A 7,873-nucleotide genomic window follows, 5' to 3' on the forward strand; every position below is an offset into this window, starting at 1 on the left:
TTGCCTCACGAACCTTATAGAATTCTTTGAAAAGGTCAACAGGCATGTGGATGCGGGAGAACCCGTGGACATTATATATCTGGACTTTCAGAAGGCGTTTGACACGGTCCCTCACCAAAGGCTACTGAAAAAACTCCACAGTCAGGGAATTAGAGGACAGGTCCTCTCCTGGATTGAGAACTGGTTGGAGGCCAGGAAGCAGAGAGTGGGTGTCAATGGGCAATTTTCACAATGGAGAGAGGTGAAAAGCGGTGTGCCCCAAGGATCTGTCCTGGGACCGGTGCTTTTCAACCTCTTCATAAATGACCTGGAGACAGGGTTGAGCAGTGAAGTGGCTAAGTTTGCAGATGACACCAAACTTTTCCGAGTGGTAAAGACCAGAAGTGATTGTGAGGAGCTCCAGAAGGATCTCTCCAGACTGGCAGAATGGGCAGCAAAATGGCAGATGCGCTTCAATGTCAGTAAGTGTAAAGTCATGCACATTGGGGCAAAAAATCAAATCTTTAGATATAGGCTGATGGGTTCTGAGCTGTCTGTGACAGATCAGGAGAGAGATCTTGGGGTGGTGGTGGACAGGTCGATGAAAGTGTCGACCCAATGTGCGGCGGCAGTGAAGAAGGCCAATTCTATGCTTGGGATCATTAGGAAGGGTATTGAGAACAAAACGGTTAGTATTATAATGCCGTTGTACAAATCTATGGTAAGGCCACACCTGGAGTATTGTGTCCAGTTCTGGTCGCCGCATCTCAAAAAAGACATAGTGGAAATGGAAAAGGTGCAAAAGAGAGCGACTAAGATGATTACGGGGCTGGGGCACCTTCCTTATGAGGAAAGGCTACGGCGTTTGGGCCTCTTCAGCCTAGAAAAGAGACGCTTGAGGGGGGACATGATTGAGACATACAAAATTATGCAGGGGATGGACAGAGTGGATAGGGAGATGCTCTTTACACTCTCACATAATACCAGAACCAGGGGACATCCACTCAAATTGAGTGTTGGGCGGGTTAGGACAGACAAAAGAAAATATTTCTTTACTCAGCGCGTGGTCGGTCTGTGGAACTCCTTGCCACAGGATGTGGTGCTGGCGTCTAGCCTAGACGCCTTTAAAAGGGGATTGGACGAGTTTCTGGAGGAAAAATCCATTATGGGGTACAAGCCATGATGTGTATGCGCAACCTCCTGATTTTAGGAATGGGTTAAGTCAGAATGCCAGATGTAGGGGAGAGCACCAGGATGAGGTCTCTTGTTATCTGGTGTGCTCCCTGGGGCATTTGGTGGGCCGCTGTGAGATACAGGAAGCTGGACTAGATGGGCCTATGGCCTGATCTAGTGGGGCTGTTCTTATGTTCTTATGTTCTTAAGCAGCCCATCCTGGGGCATTCCGTGTATAAATGCTTTTATGCGAATGCCCGAAGTCTACGAGCAAAGGTGGGAGAACTGGAATGTCTGGTGACAAGGGAAAATATTGACATAGTGGGCATAACGGAAACCTGGTGGAATGCGGAGAATCAGTGGGATACCGCAATCCCGGGCTATAAACTCTACAGGAGGGACAGGCAGGGGCGTGTTGGAGGTGGGGTGGCCCTTTATGTTAAGGAAGGGATAGAATCCAGCAAAGTAGAGATGGAAGGTGGGTCCGACTCCACCGTAGAATCTCTGTGGGTTAAATTACCAGGCTTGTGCAGCGATGTAATACTGGGGGCGTGCTATCGTCCTCCAGACCAGAAATCTGATGGGGACCTTGAAATGAGGAAACAGATCAGGGAGGTGACAAGGAGGGACAGGGTTGTAATCACGGGGGACTTCAATTATCCTCATATTGACTGGGTCAATTTGTGTTCTGGTCACGATAAGGAGACCGGATTTCTTGACGTGCTAAATGACTGTGGCTTAGAGCAGCTAGTCACGGAGCCCACCAGAGGACAGGTGACTCTGGATTTAATTTTGTGCAGTACGCAGGACCTGGTTAGAGATGTAAACGTTACTGAGCCATTGGGGAACAGTGATCATGCTGCGATCCGTTTTGACGTGCACGTTGGGGGAAGAATACCAGGCAAATCTCTAACAAAAACCCTTGACTTCCGACGGGCAGACTTCCCCCAAATGAGGAGGCTGGTTAGAAGGAGGTTGAAAGGGAAGGTAAAAAGAGTCTAATCTCTCCAGAGTGCTTGGAAGCTGCTTAAAACAACAGTAATAGAGGCCCAGCAGAGGTGTATACCACAAAGAAAGAAGGGTTCCACTAAATCCAGGAGGGTGCATGCATGGCTAACGAGCCAAGTTAGAGAGGTTGTAAAGGGCAAGGAAGCTTCCTTCCGGAAATGGAAGTCTTGCCCTAATGAGGAGAATAAAAAGGAACATAAACTGTGGCAAAAGAAATGTAAGAATGTGATACTGGAGGCCAAGCAAGTCTATGAGGAACGCATGGCCAGCAACATTAAGGGGATTAATAAAAGCTTCTTCAAATATGTTAGAAGCAGGAAACCCACCAGAGAAGCGGTTGGCCCTCTGGATGGTGAGGGAGGGAAAGGGGAAATAAAAGGAGACTTAAAGATTGCAAAAAAAATTGAATGAGTTCTTTGCATCTGTCTTCTTAGCAGAAGACAGGCAGATACCGGTTCTCGGGCAGATACTGCTGCCCGAACGGCCCCTCCTGACCAAGGAATTAAGTCAGATAGAGGTTAAAAGAGAAGATGTTTCAGACCTCATTGATAAATTAAAGATCAATAATTGACCGTGCCCTGATGGCGTCCACCCTAGAGTTATTAAGGAATTGAAGAATGAAGTTGCTGATCTCTTGACTAAAATATGCAACTTGTCCCTCAAAACAGCCACTGTGCCAGAAGACTGGAGGATAGCACTGATTGCCAGAAGATTGGAGGATAGCAAATGTCACACCGATCTTTAAAAAGAGAAAGAGGGGGGACCCGGGAAACTATAGGCCGGTCAGCCTAACATCTATACCGGGTAAGATGGTGGAATGCCTCATCAAAGATAGAATCTCAAAACACATAGATGAACAGGCCTTGCTGAGGAAGAATCAGCATGGCTTCTGTAAGGGTAAGTCTTGCCTCACGAACCTTTTAGAATTCTTTGAAAAGGTCAACAGGCATGTGGATGCGGGAGAACGCGTGGACATTATATATCTGGACTTTCAGAAGGCGTTTGACACGGTCCCTCACCAAAGGCTACTAAAAAAACTCCACAGTCAGAGAATTAGAGGACAGGTCCTCTCATGGATTGAGAACTGGTTGAAGACCAGGAAACAGAGAGTGGGTGTCAATGGGCAATTTTCACAATGGAGAGACGTGAAAAGCGGTGCGCCCCAAGGATCTGTCCTGGGACTGGTGCTTTTCAACCTCTTCATAAATGACTTAGAGGCAGGGTTGAGCAGTGAGGTGGCAAAGTTTGCAGACGACACCAAACTTTTCCGAGTGGTGAAGACCAGAAGTGTTGTGAGGAGCTCCAGAAGGATCTCTCCAAACTGGCAGAATGGGCAGCAAAATGGCAGATGCGCTTCAATGTCAGTAAGTGTAAAGTCATGCACATTGGGGCAAAAAATCAAAATTTTACATATAGGCTGATGGGTTCTGAGCTGTCTTTGACAGATCAGGAGAGAGATCTTGGGGTGGTGGTGGACAGGTCGATGAAAGTGTCGACCCAATGTGCGGCAGCAGTAAAGAAGGCCAATTCTATGCTTGGGATCATTAGAAAAATTATTGAGAACATAATGGCTAATATTATAATGCCGTTGTACAAATCTATGGTAAGGCCACACCTGGAATATTGTGTTCAGTTCTGGTCGCCACATCTCTAAAAAGACATAGTGGAAATGGAAAAGGTGCAAAAGAGAGCAACTAAGATGATTACCGGGCTGGGGCACCTTCCTTATGAGGAAAGGCTACGGCGTTTTGCCCTCTTCAGCCTAGAAAAGGCACATGAGGGGGGACATGATTGAGACATACAAAATTATGCAGGGGATGGACAGAGTGGATAGGGAGGTGCTCTTTACACTCTCACATAACACCAGAACCAGGGGACATCCACTAAAATTGAGTGTTGGGAGAGTTAGAACAGACAAAAGAAAATATTTCTTTACTCAGTGTGTGATTAGTCCGTAGCACTCCTTGCTGCAGGATGTGGAGACGGCATCTGGCCTGGATGCCTTTAAAAGGGGATTGGACAAGTTTCTGGAGGAAAAATCCATTATGGGGTACAAGCCATGATGTGTATGCGCAACCTCCTGATTTTAGGAATGGGCTATGTCAGAAGCCAGATGCAAGGGAGGGCACCAGGATGAGGTCTCTTGTTATCTGGTGTGCTCCCTGGGGGATTTGGTGGGCCGCTGTGAGATACAGGAAGCTGGACTGGTTGGGCCTATGGCCTGATCCAGTGGGGCTGTTCTTATGTTCTTAACTACAATTCCCAGGAAGCCTTGCAGGTCTCTTGTTATCTGGTGTGCTCCCTGGGGCATTTGGTGGGCCGCTGTGAGATACAGGAAGCTGGACTGGATGGGCCTATGGCCTGACCCAGTGGGGCTGTTCTTATGTTCTTAACTACTGTTGGAAGGTATCAAGGACTGTTAGTTATGGTATAGAATGCTTACCTGAAATGTAAATAGCATGGTTTTTTATCTCTCTCTCTCTCTCTCTCTCTCTCCCTCTGAATGTCCAAGCAAGTTCAACTTGAGTCTCACAAGCATTTGGCTGGAATTGGGCAGCCTGCCACAAGATGTTCTCTTAGAACAATGTTGATACATTTGAATGAAGTCTTTGTCTTCAGAGCACAGAAAAAAAAAATCTAGCAGTTTAAATTCGGCTTGAAGTTTTAACATTGCTTTAACTTCCAGTTTGAAGACTTTTAGAGCACTAAGCTGTGCACACACATGCTAGAAAGCGAATATTCACACCAGCTTTCATAGAAGAACACTAGTAAGCTTAGCTTTTTATATTTCTTTGTTTTTCATTTTGAAATCAGTTTTGAGGTACACATAAGTGTGACTAACAAATGGTAATATTTTAACTGAGTTTTAGTAGATTAATTGCATTCTAGAGTTTAAAGAGACATGATATCAAAGCACTTCCGGATTAACACATTGCAAAGGTCAGATTCCCAGAGAAAATCATTTCACAGCAGTTTTTAGATGAACACACCGTGACGTCAATAGCAAGTATGTTGCATTTCACGAGTTGCCTTACAAAGGCCACAAAACATCATCCGATGGTTATGGATGAGGTCAGGTTTGTGTGCAGTGCCACTGGCTAACTGCTGGGGGTATATTGTATATGATGGATGTATAAGATGGCCTATTATAAAACAACGGATGTTTTGAACCCACCAGTGAATTGTCTCCAAATGTGTTTCAAGGAGGGAACCCCAGATTGTAATAAAAGTCAACTAAAGGAGGTGTTACACGCTTCCCTTCTTCACACTTCTTATGCTCACAGTCTCCTTTGGGGATGTGGATGGATTTACAATCTTTTGCTGATGGATTTACAATAAAAGCCTGGATTTGATCACTGTTGTCTACTGAGTTTGCTTTGGTACCTGGGATTACAGTGCAACATCTGAGATCTCTTGTAACATCTTAGTTTTTGCGCCTTGCAACACTACAATTCCCAGGAAGCCTTGCAGGTCTCTTATTATCTGGTGTGCTCCCTGGGGCATTTGGTGGGCTGCTGTGAGATACAGGAAGCTGGACTAGATGGGCCTGTGGCCTGATCCAGCAGGGCTGTTCTTATGTTCTTAACTACAATTCCCAGGAGGCCTTGCAGGTCTCTTGTTATCTGGTGTGCTCCCTGGGGCATTTGGTGGGCCGCTGTGAGATACAGGAAGCTGGACTAGATGGGCCTCTGGCCTGATCCAGTGGGGCTGTTCTTAGGTTCTTAACTACAATTCCCAGGAAGCCTTGCAGGTCTCTTGTGATCTGGTGTGCTCCCTGGGGCATTTGGTGGGCCGCTGTGAGATACAGGAAGCTGGACTAGATGGGCCTCTGGCCTGATCCAGTGGGGCTGTTCTTAGGTTCTTAACTACAATTCCCAGGAAGCCTTGCAGGTCTCTTATTATCTGGTGTGCTCCCTGGGGCATTTGGTGAGCTGCTGTGAGATACAGGAAGCTGGACTAGATGGGCCTGTGGCCTGATCCAGTGGGGCTGTTCTTATGTTCTTAACTACAATTCCCAGGAGGACTTGCAGGTCTCTTGTTATCTGGTGTGCTCCCTGGGGCATTTGGTGGGCCGCTGTGAGATACAGGAAGCTTGAATAGGTGGGCCTATGGCCTCATCCAGTGGGGCTGTTCTTAACTACAATTCCCAGGAGGCCTTGCAGGTCTCTTGTTATCTGGTGTGCTCCCTGGGCATTTGGTGGGCCGCTGTGAGATATAGGAAGCTGGACTAGGTGGGCCTATGGCCTCATCCAGTGGGGCTGTTCTTATGTTCTTAACTACAATTCCCAGGAGGCCTTGCAGGTCTCTTGTTATCTGGTGTGCTCCCTGGGGCATTTGGTGGGCCGCTGTGAGATACAGGAAGCTGGACTAGATGGGCCTGTGGCCTGATCCAGCAGGGCTGTTCTTATGTTCTTAACTACAATTCCCAGGAAGACTTGCAGGTCTCTTGTTATCTGGTGTGCTCCCTGGGGCATTTGGTGGGCCGCTGTGAGATACAGGAAGCTGGACTAGATGGGCCTGTGGCCTGATCCAGCAGGGCTGTTCTTATGTTCTTAACTACAATTCCCAGGAGGCCTTGCAGGTCTCTTGTTATCTGGTGTGCTCCCTGGGGCATTTGGTGGGCCGCTGTGAGATACAGGAAGCTGGACTAGATGGGCCTCTGGCCTGATCCAGTGGGGCTGTTCTTAGGTTCTTAACTACAATTCCCAGGAGGCCTTGCAGGTCTCTTGTTATCAGGTGAGCTCCCTGGGGCATTTGGTGGGCCGCTGTGAGATACAGGAAGCTGGACTGGATGGGCCTATGGCCTGATCCAGTGGGGCTGTTCTTAGGTTCTTAACTACAATTCCCAGGAGGCCTTGCAGGTCTCTTGTTACCTGGTGTGCTCCCTGGGGCATTTGGTGGGCCGCTGTGAGATACAGGAAGCTGGACTAGATGGGCCTATGGCCTGATCCAGCAGGGCTGTTCTTATGTTCTTAACTACAATTCCCAGGAGGCCTTGCAGGTCTCTTGTTACCTGGTGTGCTCCCTGGGGCATTTGGTGGGCCGCTGTGAGATACAGGAAGCTGGACTAGATGGGCCTATGGCCTGATCCAGCAGGGCTGTTCTTATGTTCTTAACTACAATTCCCAGGAGGCCTTGCAGGTCTCTTGTTACCTGGTGTGCTCCCTGGGGCATTTGGTGGGCCGCTGTGAGATACAGGAAGCTGGACTGGATGGGCCTCTGGCCTGACTCAGGGGGGCTGTTCTTATGACTGCCGGGCTGGCGCCTTCCCTGCGAGGAGGCTGCGGGGCGTGGCGGGCCCTGGCGGCGCCTGGGGCCTGGGGGCTCGACGAGGCGCCCGCCGTCTGGGAAGCCGCTAGGGCGGAGGGAGGGGTCTGCGGAACTCCCTGCTACGAGCGCGGCGCAGCCCAGCGGGCAGTTCCGATGAGCTCCTCCGGCCGGCGTACGAAGGAGGCGGCCGCCCGCGCAGCCCTGGTGCAGCACCGCGGGCAGCTCCGGCAGGGCCGGGCGGGTGGGTGGTGCCGGCCGCGCTCCCTCCCGCGGGGCGGCGCTGCGGGACCGGGACCCGCCCGCCCAGGGGGACTGGAGCAGGCGCGGGCGGCCGGCCGGAGACGAGCCGCTGCGCCCGGCCGGCCATGATCCGCGGGGCGCGCCCGCCGGCGCTGCTGGGAGCGGAGGACGTGGCGCGGCTGCTGCCCGGCCCCGGCCCCGG

This window comes from Tiliqua scincoides, chromosome 13 (genome assembly GCF_035046505.1).
Source record: "Tiliqua scincoides isolate rTilSci1 chromosome 13, rTilSci1.hap2, whole genome shotgun sequence".
Classification (NCBI taxonomy): domain Eukaryota; kingdom Metazoa; phylum Chordata; class Lepidosauria; order Squamata; family Scincidae; genus Tiliqua; species Tiliqua scincoides.